Raw genomic sequence first — 13377 nt, 5'->3', positions numbered from 1 at the left:
TTATGCTAGTAGCCTACTTGTGCGATGTCACTTTAATTTCAATACGTAGGCGTGTTTACAGGAAAAACAGAATCATAGAGAAAATTATTATCATGGAACGTCCAGCAGCTATCATCATTACGAATTGAGGGATGTAGAAGATGCGCCGCTCTGCAGTGACGCTCACTCCTACCTGCCTGGTGTAGATTCATGTAGCCCAGGGGTGTCAAACTCATTCCACGGAGGGCCTTGTGTCTGCAGGTTTTTGGTCTTTCCTTTCAATAAAGCCCTAGACAACCAGGTGTGGGGAGTTCCTAACTAATTAGTGATGTTAATTCATCAATCAAGTACAAGGGTGGAGCGAAAACCCGCAGACACTCGGCCCTCCATGGAATGAGTTTGACACCTGTGATTAGCCTATGCGCCCCGTGGGACGGACCAGGCCTACTTCGCTCATAGCGACTTTTGTACTACGGCATCATCGGCCGGGCAGCAAGATTAATCTTTTCCTAAGAGGTTTGCCGCATGGAAGATAGTCTTCATTTTCATATCCACTTCTCATTAACACCAGCGAATAAAAATACTGAGCTTTTTTCTCAGCCAATAAACCATATAATTCCTCAAGACGCTGCGAGATCACATTTCCTACATATCTACGGTAAGAATGTATCTGCTTTGATGATGCCACTTCTATTCATATGCCAGCCTGAGCCTAGCAGCCTGAGCCTAGTGAACAAAAAAAAAACAGTTCTGAGATAGGTTTCTAATGTAGACGTATCCGATATAGCCTACCCAACCAATCATGTTTTACAATTCAAATCGTGTCAACGAGCACTGTGAATAGGCCTAGCGCATTTATATATGGCAGATGTCAAAACATCTATTCTCATATTGTCCATGCAGCAGGCATATTGTGTGCTAGCTTTGAATGCAACATGAATAATTCAATATTTTGCGTACCGCAGTTCCTTAAATTGGCATGATAAGAGGTTGGCGACGTTCCTAGAGCAAACCCGTTCCTCTTGCGACCACCAAGAATGTTCACGAATGCATTCATTGATAACGTTTGATAACTGTGGATCTAAACCTGATTAAATGGCACTTTTCTGAGCCGTCAGAAGCTCATATTCACCAGCAGTATCTTACACCGTCACTAAGGACAGGGTGTTGAGGTTAGCCCACCCGGTTTAGACGGAATCAGGCAGGGGCGAGGAGCAGAGAACACATTGTATATTTATTGGTAGGCTACCCAATACAGCAGCAGGTTGCCTAATGTCACAACTGTGGTTCACCCTTGACCACCTTCAATGATAGATGCTGTATGAGACATGTGCATCTTTTAAAAGTAGATATTCTAGCTGTGTATCTAAGAAATTGCTCGATACTGTAATTGGTAGGGGTGCAGTAGATATGTTATCTATTGACATGGGTTTCTACAAGGGCTGGCAAACCATGCCAATATATCCTCCAAACACCACCTTCGAGGGCATTATCACTTTTATACAAAGGGTTACCAACATATTAACATAATGATTGACATATTTTCATAAAAAAACGTTATTTTTATGAATTTATTCATACCATTTCATCCTTCAACAATATATATCCCCGACACAAATCTAGGGTTGCTACCCAAGCCAGGCTGGTCGTTAAGTATGTTTATTCTATAGTTATGGACGTGACCCAAACGTTTCGTTCTAAATGTTCTATTGCAATGGTTATTTGGAGACATTTATTTCTAGTGACATTTATTTGGAGACATTCATAACAATTAGCTAATGATGCGATATTTCACCTGGCATAGAACATGTGCTCTCATCAGGACACTGCTCTTCATAGGAGCTAGCCAACAACACAGCTAACCCACTCAAGTCAAACCGAAGCTGGGAAGACTGCAAACTAGCTGCATTTCGTTTCACCTGTTTTCTATTGACTGTATATATCCATAAAAACTATGCTGATTCGTGATTTCGACTGGCTGATAAAAGCTGCCTGCCTGTATTTCTCGTCTCGACTCCCAACCCCTACATGTTCTTTACTATGGGACAGCTGGAGATCGAATTTCAATATTGAAACAATGTTGCCAATGTCAGAGCAACAGACAGCAAGGTTTATACACATTTCTGCTATTGAAAACCAATGGCTAGTCTAAAAGAAATGGGAGATAATGGCTAGATGCTTTTTACAGTGGAGATCAACTTTATAAATTGTCTTGCTGGACTGGTAGACAGTGGATTGCGCAGTCAGATGGAACAGAGTAAATAGACATTTCAACGTAATTGCTTTAGCCAGTGGTAATTTGTGGAATAGGTACCGGCTAGAATGTGGTTTTAATCAATCTACGTGCAGGATTAGACCCACCCATTGTATACGTAAGTGAGAACGCCCGAGAAGCCGGTGTTTGGAGGATACATTGGCATGGGTGTTCGTCTCAGGCCTGCAAACCAGTGCCAATATATCCTCCAAATACCGGCTTCTCGGGCATTATCACTTTTATATAATGGGTTACCAACATATTAAAATAATGATTGACATATTTTAATTAAAAACTTTATTTTGCTGAATTTATATATACTATTTCATCCTTCCACAAGATATAGTCCCGACACAAATGTAGGGTTGCTACCCAATCCGGCTGGTCGTTCATTCCATTGGTTCGGTTGCCAGAGACCGACCCAGTCGTTCAGTCTTTTTGTTCTGTGTATATGAACATGACTCAGTTGTTCATTCTAAATGTTCCAATTGCCATACTGGCTGGCAACGTTCTTATCCCTTGCTTGCTATTGCTACAGTGCCTTGCAAAAGTATTCATCCCCCTTGGCGTTTTTCCTATTTTGTTGTATTACAACCTGTAATTTAAATTGATTTTTATTTGGATTTTAAGTAATGGACATACAAAATAGTCCAAATTGGTTATGTGAAATGTAAAAAAAAATACTTGTTTAATTATTATTTTTTAAAACAGAAAAGTGGTGCGTGCATTGTATTCACCCCCTTTGTAATGAAGCCCCTAAATAAGATCTGGTGCAACCAATTACCTTCAGAAGTCACATAATTAGTTAAATAAAGCCCACCTGTGTGCAATCTAAGTGTCACATGATCTGTCACATGATCTCAGTATATATACACCTGTTCTGAAAGGCCCCAGAGTCTGCAACACCACTAAGCAAGGGGAACCACCAAGCAAGTGGCACCATGAAGACCAAGAAGCTCTCCCAACAGGTCACGGACAAAGTTGTGGAGAAGCACAGATAAGGGTTGGGTTCTAAATAAATAACAGAAACTTTGAACATCCCATGGAGCACCATTAAATCCATTATTAAGAAAAGGAAAGAATATGGCACCACAACAAACCTGCCAAGAGAGGGCCAGGCAAGGAGGGCATTAATCAGAGAGGCAACAAAGAGACCAAAGATAACCCTGAGGGAGCTGCAAAGCTCCACAGCGGAGATTGGAGTATCTATCCATAGGACCACTTTAAGCCGTACACTCCACAGAGCTGGGCTTTACCGAAGAGTGGCCAGAAAAAAGCAATTGCTTAAAGGAAAAAATAAGCATACACGTTTGTGTTCGCCAAAGGGCACGTGGGAGACTCCCCAAACATATGGAAGAAGGTACTCTGGTCAGATGAGACTAAAATTTAGCTTTTTGGCCATCAAGGAAAATGCTATGTCTGGCGCAAACGCAACACCTCTCATCACCCCGAGAACATCATCCCCACAGTGAAGCATGGTGGTGGCAGCATCATGCTGTGGGATGTTTTTCATTGGCAGGGACTGGGAAACTGGTCAAAATTGAAGGAATGATGGATAGCGCTAAATACAGGGAAATTCTTGAGGGGAAACCTGTTTCAGTCTTCCAGAGATTTGAGACTGGGACGGAGGTTTACCTTCCAGCAGGACAATGACCCTAAGCATACTGCTAAATCAACACTCGAGAGGTTTAAGGGGAAACATTTAAATGTCTTGGAATGGCCTAGTCAAAGCCCAGACCTCAATCCAATTGAGAATCTGTGGTATGACTTAAAGATTGCTGTATACCAGCGGAACCCATCCAACTTGAAGGATCTGGAGCAGTTTTGCCTTGAAGAATGGGCAAAAATCCCAGTGGCTAGATGTGTCAAGCTTATAGAGACATACCCCAAGAGACTTGCAGTTGTAATTGCTGCAAAAGGTGTCTCTACTAAGTATAGACTTTAGGGGGAGTGAATAGTTATGCACGCTCAAGTTCTGTTTTTTTTGTCTTATTTCTTGTTTGTTTCACAAAGAATATTTAGCATCTTCAGAGTGGTAGGCATGTTGTGTAAATCAAATGATACAAACCCCACAAAAATCTATTTTCATTCCAGGTTGTAAGGCAACAAAATAGGAAAAAATCCAAGGGGGGTAAATACTTTCGCAAACCACTGTAGCTAGCCAACTACGGCTAATTTACAGTCAAGTCCAACAGTGCAGACAGAATAACAACAGTAGCTGTATTTGTTTAAGCTGTTTGCCAGTGACATTTATTTGGAGACATCCGTAACAATGACCTAATGAGGCACGATTTCGCCTGGCATAGAAAATGTGCTCTCTTTAGGACACTGTTGTTTAGGGGAGCTAGCCAACAACACAGCTAACACAATAACTTCAAACTGAAGCTGGAAAGACTGCAAAATAGCTGCACTTCGTTTCGTTTGACCTTTTTTCAATTGACATTTCTTTGTATATATCCATAAAAATTATGCCAGCTGATTCATGATTTCGACTGGCTGAGAAAAGCTACCTGCCTCTCTCTCGGCCCGAATCACGAACCCTACACGTTCATTACTATGGGACAGTTGGAGATCGAATCTGAATATTGAAACAATGTTGCAAATGTCGGAGAGATAGACAGCAAGGTTTATACAAATCTCTGCTGTTGAAAACAACATGTTAGTCTTAAAGAAATGTGAGATAATGTCTAGATGCTTTTTATAGTGGAGATCAAGTCTATCATTTCCCTGCCTGGGCTGATGAGACATTGGATTGCGCAGGTGAGAGGCAACACAGTAAAAAGGCATTTCAACGTCATAGCTTTTAACCAATCAGTGTCCAAGGTTTAGACCCACCCATTGTATAAATACATTTATGTGTGCTCTTCATGTAGGTAATATTGATTCTCCTGTCATGTGCATAACAGGAGCCTGCATTTAACCTTTCAGGTTTCTGGGGGACTGGATTGATTGAATGTGTGCTGTGATTTGTTTACATACCTTTCTAAAAATCCTCTTAACAAAGGCACATCATTGAAAGGATTTACCATGTGCAACAAGTCATTTCTCCTGTTTTATGTGAAGAAACCCTATTAGCCTGTATAACAGCAAATAGACTCTGAGGTACATTTGGCAGTAATTGGTCCAATATGTGACATAGGCCTAGCATTCAAATTAATCAGTATTCTCACACATGAATTATAGATGTTATTCATTCACAATATCAGTGCTGTAATGTCCTTCAGTTCTATCCCTGATCAAATGACCAAAATAAAGCTAGATCATTTTAGACTGATAAACAGATGCTTCATCCAGAAGTCGATGAATAATATATTGGCTTTTTTCCAGACCTGGAGATATGTGGGATGGGATTAGATACGTGTTGCTCAAATGGAGATGATTCATTTCATGATTACTTTTTTCCATGTCCTGATTCACATTCCGGGTAGTGGGTAATCACTTCAATAATAGTGTTTCGCAGGTTTGGCTTTTGCTGAATTGCAATTCAGTTAAAGACAGACATTTCAAACAAATGGCATAGTTTATACTGTATGTGTATTTTGTGTGTAACTTGGACCTTTACAAATACGTACTATTCCCATGGAGTAACAACATTACTCTTTATGCTTTTGATTGGACAAAACATTTTACCAAACAGTTTGGTATCTCCTCAGCATTCAATATGCTGTGTCTACTCTTACAAGGAAGAGGAAGGAAGGGCTAATTGAAATAATTTAGCAGAAGTACTAGTTCAGATTATTAGAATCTTGAGTTACTATTGGTTTAAGTTCACTCAAAATGGTTTAGCATTGACTGAACCTATGTACTAAGCTTATGTACTTCCTCATCTTGACTCAAGTAACCAGTGACCACATTCAGTAAGGCTGAACCATTGGCTAAATCAATGTGTGAGTATCTCTTCATCTCCTTTTCTTTATCGGCACCAATTTGACACCACAGAATAGGTTAAATAAATGTGTAGTTGAATGAATCACTTGTTTTTATTATCTTGAGAGTAAAGGTATCACTGCTCTTTCTGTTCACTAGGTTCATACACTAGAACACATACTGAACACGCCCATGGTTGCCCAGGGTTGTTATATGAATGTCAAGATCCACTTCCGTGCTCTGACATTGTTTGCTGAAAAGATTCAGATTGAATTATTCCTCAGGCAGATGGCAATGGTTGCCATAGAAGCACAATTATATTACAGCTATAAAATCTAATCCTGCAGCCTTTACAGTCCCATCAGGTATGCAGTTGGACATGGGATGGATGAAAAGGGGAGGGTGAGAGGGAGAGATTAGATGAGAGGGAGTGGATATGGATGAATTGTCCATCTCTGAGGAGAATTAGTCTAGATAGAGGTCAATTTAGCCATTTTTCCTGCTAATCTGAAGTGGGAATTGGCTGTGAATTGTTTACCATTCCATCAATAGGGAGGACACTGGGAAGCCGTGTTCACTTCACTGTGTTTGCAAATCGCAGGGAAATAAACAAAGGCTACATTGTCCATCTTTCATTATTCATATTCTGCTTGGAGTATGCTGCAAGATTTTGGGTTTCGTTCATTAAAATCTTTGCAAGGATTGAGTTGCATAGTATTGTCAGGAAGTGTTAAAGTCGCTGGCTTATATAAAAATGTATGAAATCTCATAGAAAATGTACAGTTTATTTTTAACTGCCCTGTATACCCACATGTGCTGATACAATCCACCTGGTTTATGTTTCAACCCCTGGTAGTATGCTCCTACTTGGCTCATTTGGCATATATTGCAGACCATATGGATTGACTGACAATTGCAAACCACCCTGGTGTGTGTTCTACTAAAGCTAAGATTGAAGGGTGCATCTGAGCTTATTGCTACCATACATCTGTTTGTGAGCAGCTGGGTAATTACAATTGGGATGATGAAGTTAAGAGGCTCTAGAATGTTGTTACATATTTTATTTAGTCTGCCTTGTGTCCTTGAAGTAGAATGCTTAAGAAGTCTTCTGCTGCTAAGAGGCCTGTTGGGGTGAGAGAAAGTAAAATGGAGAGAGAGAGAAGGGGCAGAGATACCTTGTATGCACTTGTGTGCATGTGCATAGGCTAAATCTGTCCCTGGGGGAGAGGAAACATGACACAATGAAGTATCAACCTGAGTTTGCATGTTACAGTGCATTAGTCACACTAGAGCAAACCAAGTCGATGAGTTATGCCTGGTCTTTCACTTCCCTGTAGTGAAAGCCGTGGGAGGAGGTTGGCTTTCCAAAAAAATACACAACGTTTCCTTGTAATCATAATGATAAACTGTGTGGGAATGGAATTGCCCATGCTCCTTATATGGATTGTGGGATGTGGGACTGGGATGTGTCAGTTATAGTGCACTGCCTTACAAAACCTCTGTCTATGTTATCATCATTGGGCCTTGCTATAAGATCACTGTAATAGACAGTTTATAGCAGCATCACAGAGAGCAAGGTCATCAACAGGATGACCACATCGACAAGTGATTGACTGTTGTGTGTTCTACATCAGATATCATTAAACAACTCTATGTGTCCTGATCTGACTCAGTGGAGAGGATGTTCATTTATAGGGAATGCAAGTGAGTAAATGTTGAGGGAGAGAAGGATGTGTCTTTTCACTTTACTGTGCCCGTCTGCAAGCTAACACAAAGAGCTGTTTCTTTAAAACTTAATTTAAGCAGTCATGAAACCCAGCTGTGAGAAGCTAATTTGAAACATTTTAAAAGATGACGGTGCTGCGTAGTTCTTGAATGGCCTCCTAGAAACTGAAACTGTAAAGTACAGTATGTTTTATGATTCCCGTGTGGCTCAGTTGGTAGAGCATGGCACTTACAACGCCAGAGTTGTTTGATTCACACGCGGGGCCAGTACGAAAAATGTATGCACTCTGGGTAAGAGCGTATCCAAAATTACTAAATTGTAAAATAATTATGACACTAGTTACCATGTATTTCCCATCATTGTTAAATAACTGTAATGTTTATTTTTCAGCATGATGAACATGTGAAGTGTTCTGATAAAGTTGGACCCCACATTGTAGGAGGATACGTTGAGTTGTAATTGTAATGATTATGTTTGCCGGTTCCTGGTCCCGCCTTGGCTGTGGCCTAGAAGTGTAATTTTTGGTCCCCTAAAACTCAAGGGTGGGGATCTCTGGAGTCATTGGTTGAGGTTTTCTTTGCTCTTCCATCCACACTCTAAATCGATCAGTCATTTATGACATGAAATGCAATATATGTGATGAATATGTATCTAGCATTAGCATTTCAAAGGCACATCTCCACACATCCACTTGGCAAAACCTCCTCAAACGTCCCCACACATCCGTGTTCAGTATGTCTAGAAACCACAACCACAGATGTTAGTGACAAGGAATGTTAAACACCTTACCATAAGATCAGCTGTTCTCTGTGAACCTATAGCTTGATTTCCTATCCTGCATCCCAGAGATATATCGACATGTACGTGGAATAGCCTTTTTAACTCTTCCTGCTTAAAGATGCCTCGTAGTGGAGCAACTAGCAAGACACTTCCCTTAAAATAAAACATTGTCTTATGTCATTAACTAAGAAGCCTACAATGCATTTGTAATCCAACACCGCCATTTAAAATGTCACATTATTTTGAAATATTTTCCAACCAATGTTTTGGCTGCTATGTGTAGGCTATGCATGGCTTATGCACTACTTGATGCTGTGTGTTTGTAAGTAAGTATGAATGATCAAGTCACAGAGGAGTGCTACACGATGACCTCACACATACTGTACAATCTTAATGACTGGCGTCTGTCCTCTCTCTTAGTCAATGGGCAAATTGAGTAATTATTCTGGCCTATAGCATGTGTCTACTTTACACTGTAAAATCTTTCCCTGTAATATACAGCATTATATTGACATCAGAGTTGCCAACTAAATACTGTATGTTTTCTATACAGCAGGGATGCTGTAAAATTATTTACAGTAAGAAAAACAGTGGTATTATACAATACAGCATTATACTGTAGCATACTGTAATCACTACAGCAACACAGCTGTATTATACAATTACAGTTGTTTGCTGGCAACTCTGCTGCCAGTATAATGCTGTAAACGTATAGTACACAATGTTACCATAATCAGGTTCATGATACTAATGCTCTTACAGCCTTATTCTAAAATGGATTAAAGAAAAAAAAAGTCCTCATCAATCCATAATGACAAATGAAAAACTGGTTTCATTTTTTTTTTGCAAACTTATATCACATTTACATAAGTATTCAGACCCTTTACTCTGTACTTTGTTGAAGCTCCTTTGGCAGCGATTACAGCCTCAAGTCTTTTTGGGTATGACGCTACAATATTGGCACAACTGTATTTGAGTTGTTTCTCCAATTAGTCTCTGCAGATCCTCTCAAGCTCTGTCAGGTTGGATGAGGAGCTTCGCTGCACAGCTATTTTCAGGTCTCTACAGACATGTTTGGGCTCTGACTGGGCCACTCAAGGACATTCTGAGACTTGTCCCGAAGTCACTCCTGCGTTGTCTTGGCTGTGTGCTTAGGGTTGTTGTCCTGTTGGAAGGTGAACCTACGCCCCAGTCTGAGATCATGAGCGCTCTGGAGCAGGTTTTCATCAATGATTTCTCCTGTACTTTGCTCCATCTTTCCCTCGATCCTGACTAGTCTCCCAGTCCCTGCCGCTGAAAAACATCCCCACAGCATGATGCTGCAACAACCATGCTTCACCGTAAGGATGGTATTGGTTAGGTGATCAGCGGTGCCTGGTTTCCTACAGACGTGATGCTTGGCATTCAGGCCAAAGAGCTCAATCTTGGTTTCCTCAGACCAGAGAATCTTGTTTATCATGGTCTGAGAGTCCTTTAGGTGCCTTTTTACAAACTCCAAGCTGGCTGTCATTTGCCTTTTTACTGAGAAGTGGTTTCCGTCTGGCCACTCTACCATAAAGGCCTGATTGGTGGAGTGCTGCAGAGATGGTTATCCTTCTGGAAGGTTCTCCCATCTTCAGATGAACTCTTTCAGAGTGACCATTTGGTTCTTAGTAACCTCCCTGACCAAGGCCCTTCTTCCCTGATTGCTCAGTTTAGCCGGGCAGCCATCTCTAGGAAGAGTCTTGGTGGTTCCAAACTTTAAGAATGACGGAGGCCACTGTGTTGTTGAAGACCTTCAATGCTGCAGAAATGTTTTGGTACTCTTCCCCAGATCTGTGCCTCGACACAATGCTGTCTTGGAGCTCTACTGACAATTCCTTTAACTTCATGGCTTGGTTTTTGCTCTGACATGCACTGTCAACTGTGGGACCTTATATAGACAGGTGTGTGCCTTTCCAAATCATGTCCAATCAATTAGTATGGGGTATTGTGTGTAGATGAGGAAAAACATTTATTTAATCCATTTTAAAATAAGGCTGTAATGTAACAAAATGTGGAAATAGTCAAGGGGTCTGAATTCTTTCCGAATGCACTCCAAGAATTCCCACTGTAAGGATTCTAACATACATGTTAGAATCAGCTTTGGCAGTGATTACAGCTGTGGGTCTTTCTCTCTAAGACTCTAAAAGCTTTGCACACTTGGATTGTCCATTATCTGCTTATTATTTTCAAAATGCTTCAAGCTCTGTCAAAATGGTTGTTGATCATTGCTAGACAACCATATTCAAGTCTTGCCATAGATTTTCTAGCAGATTTAAGTCAAATCTGTATCTTGGCCACTCAGGAACAATCACTGTCTTCTTGGTAAGCAAATCCAGTGTAGATTTGGCCTTGTGTTTTATTGTTTATTGTTATTGTCTTGCTGAAAGGTGAATTAATCTCCCAGTGTCTGGTGGAAAGCAGACTTACCAGGTTTGCCTGTGCTTAGCTCCATTTGGTTTATTATTTTCCTGAAAAACTCCCGACATAGTGGACGCTTAGCGATATTCCACGTTAGGGTAATGTGACTGATCTAGCCCCAGATAATAGTTGGTCATTGATATTCACATATTTTTCAATTGCAAGTACTGCTTTACTTCATTCCCTTCCTCGTCTGTAAATAATATCATAGTGACGAAACGTTAGTAAAAGTCCAGTAGAAAGCTAAAGCAGCATTATCTTTCCAGCTCCAGAGATCACTCACAGAGCCATTTCTGCCGTGATACACTATGATTCATATTTGACTGACAGCTTCTCTAATGTGATTTGTTTGTGCACGACCTGGTCAGGGGGTGGGGCTGTGCCATCAGTGATGGTCCTGTGTCAGTGTGGGGCTCCTGTTACTGTATCTGCTGGACTCTTGCAGGCTACTGTGCACAGCGTGGTGATCAAGGATTGAGGGAAATGTTTTATCATGTTTAGCTTTGCTTGTTATTGTGCAATTGTTCATCTACAATTTAGTTTTTCACATTCTTGGATTACAAGTACGGAGTGCAATTGTAATAACTTTACTATATTTTGTGACGTTCAGTGCTGTTGTACTTGTTTTGGTTGTGCAGGCGTTTCAATGCCATGATAGAGGGTATCACGCCTGCTGCAGACGCAGTTGTCGTGTCTCTGACTATGATTAAATTATATGACATGCTATTTTATCAAATCAATTACCTAACGTTTAATTGATTACGTGATTTAATTCAACCATGCAACAATTAAGCCATTAATAACCTGGGGCACCGCGGAAGCATTCATTTATATAGATCGGTTATCTCCCGAATCCACTCTCTTAAAGATCTGAAGATCTTTACTATCAATAGCAGTCAATTATTAATCGTCACCTTATTCAGTACTTGGTTATCTGCACGAACCCTAGCTTATAAGTTGAATCAGCAAAACACAAATTGGCTTAATTATTTATTTACTAAATACATAAATAATCACACAGAATTACATATATACACAGGAAAGATCATACATCGATGACTAATCACGTCATGAAAAGCCCCTAGTGCTAACCCGATATGACGGCTGGTTACACAAAGGAAGGGGGTTGGGTTTGAAAGAAAGAGTGGGAAGACTGAGGGACAAAGGGATTGGGTCTCTATCGGACCTTGAGAAGCTATGCTACCGTAAATACAGAATCGTATGCCTTCTAATAACCACCCATTCGGAAAACGAAAATGCAAGATATATTTACACTGAGCTGCGCTTCGATAGATGGGTCGAAGATGGAAGACTGGTTACCCAGCAGAGATCACCATTGTCCTTTGAACAATCTTTCTGATCGTAGTGTTATAGAGCGGATACGTTAAAGTACCTTGCCGTTATTAGGAGATCTGTCCTTTCCTAGACCACGTACGTTTTCAGCTGCAGCTGATAACTCGACATCTAGGAGGTATCACTTCTTATTTAGTGAATAATCGTTCAAAGTTCATACCAAGTTGCCACAATCAGCTCACACTCTATTCTGGCTGTTCTAGTCGAAAGTCCTAACATTTCTGGAACTAAATGTTAAGTTGTAGTTGAAATTAGTCCTTTAAATGAATGGACACCAGTCCTCACGTCATCAGGAACTATGGTTGACTTCAACAGGCTTTTGTACTGGGGGAGAGAAGAGCGTGTTTCATAGTTCTCAACCAATGTCTGTTCCCTTGGGCGTGGACACTGAGTGAGCATAGTTTACTTATGAAAACAATTCTCTCATTTTGAAGCTAAAATTACATTTCATCTTTTCACAAATAGTTTCATATTTAAAATTTAAATTGCACAACAATTCCATGTGAATCTGATAACTAGAATGTGTAGACTTTCCAAGATACAAGTTATGTCGTCCTATCATCAGATATAATGTCCCAGACACCAACTGATCTGACATCATATTCTTTACGTACCAACTGACACTTTCAACTGCTTGAGAAAGGGAAATCTTGTTCTATTCCCCAACCTATTGATGTTACCATACTCTCTCAATGTTAACAAAGGGCTTTCCAAGAGTCTATTCTGTGAGTGGAGAGAAAGGGGGGAAAGGTATTTATGGGGGGGGGGGGGGGTCATAAACCTCACCCAACAGGGCAACGTCATGACACAGTTGATTAGCTTATTTCTCGAATCAGTTGTTTGAATAGCGCTAGGAGTGTGTTCATGCTTCCAAGTTTCAAACATGTTCTCAAATGCCATTGAAATGGCAGCAGTGGAATGAGAGCCAGCACATTCTTGAGCATGCAATACGGCTTTCCTCAGTACAAAATCCTCG

At 40.5% G+C, this 13377-nt stretch overlaps 1 protein-coding gene across 2 annotated transcripts in view; it reads left to right on the top strand.

The window, feature by feature from the left end:
- Positions 1–398: 398 nt before the first annotated feature.
- LOC129857559 (receptor-type tyrosine-protein phosphatase epsilon-like) overlaps positions 399–13377 on the top strand; it is a 57588-nt gene continuing 44609 nt past the window's right edge. The window contains exon 1 of one of the 2 annotated variants that reach the window (XM_055925923.1): positions 399–637. The gene's annotated coding sequence lies outside the window, so the exon portion shown is untranslated. Of the gene's footprint in view, positions 638–4637; positions 4994–13377 lie in introns of those variants that run through there. The other variant, XM_055925955.1, reaches the window with a different exon arrangement.

The sequence above is a fragment of the Salvelinus fontinalis genome, chromosome 1 (assembly GCF_029448725.1).
Source record: "Salvelinus fontinalis isolate EN_2023a chromosome 1, ASM2944872v1, whole genome shotgun sequence".
Classification (NCBI taxonomy): Eukaryota; Metazoa; Chordata; class Actinopteri; order Salmoniformes; family Salmonidae; genus Salvelinus; species Salvelinus fontinalis.
Note: the sequence above shows the minus strand (reverse complement) of the source record. Positions and strands in the feature narration are given on the sequence as shown.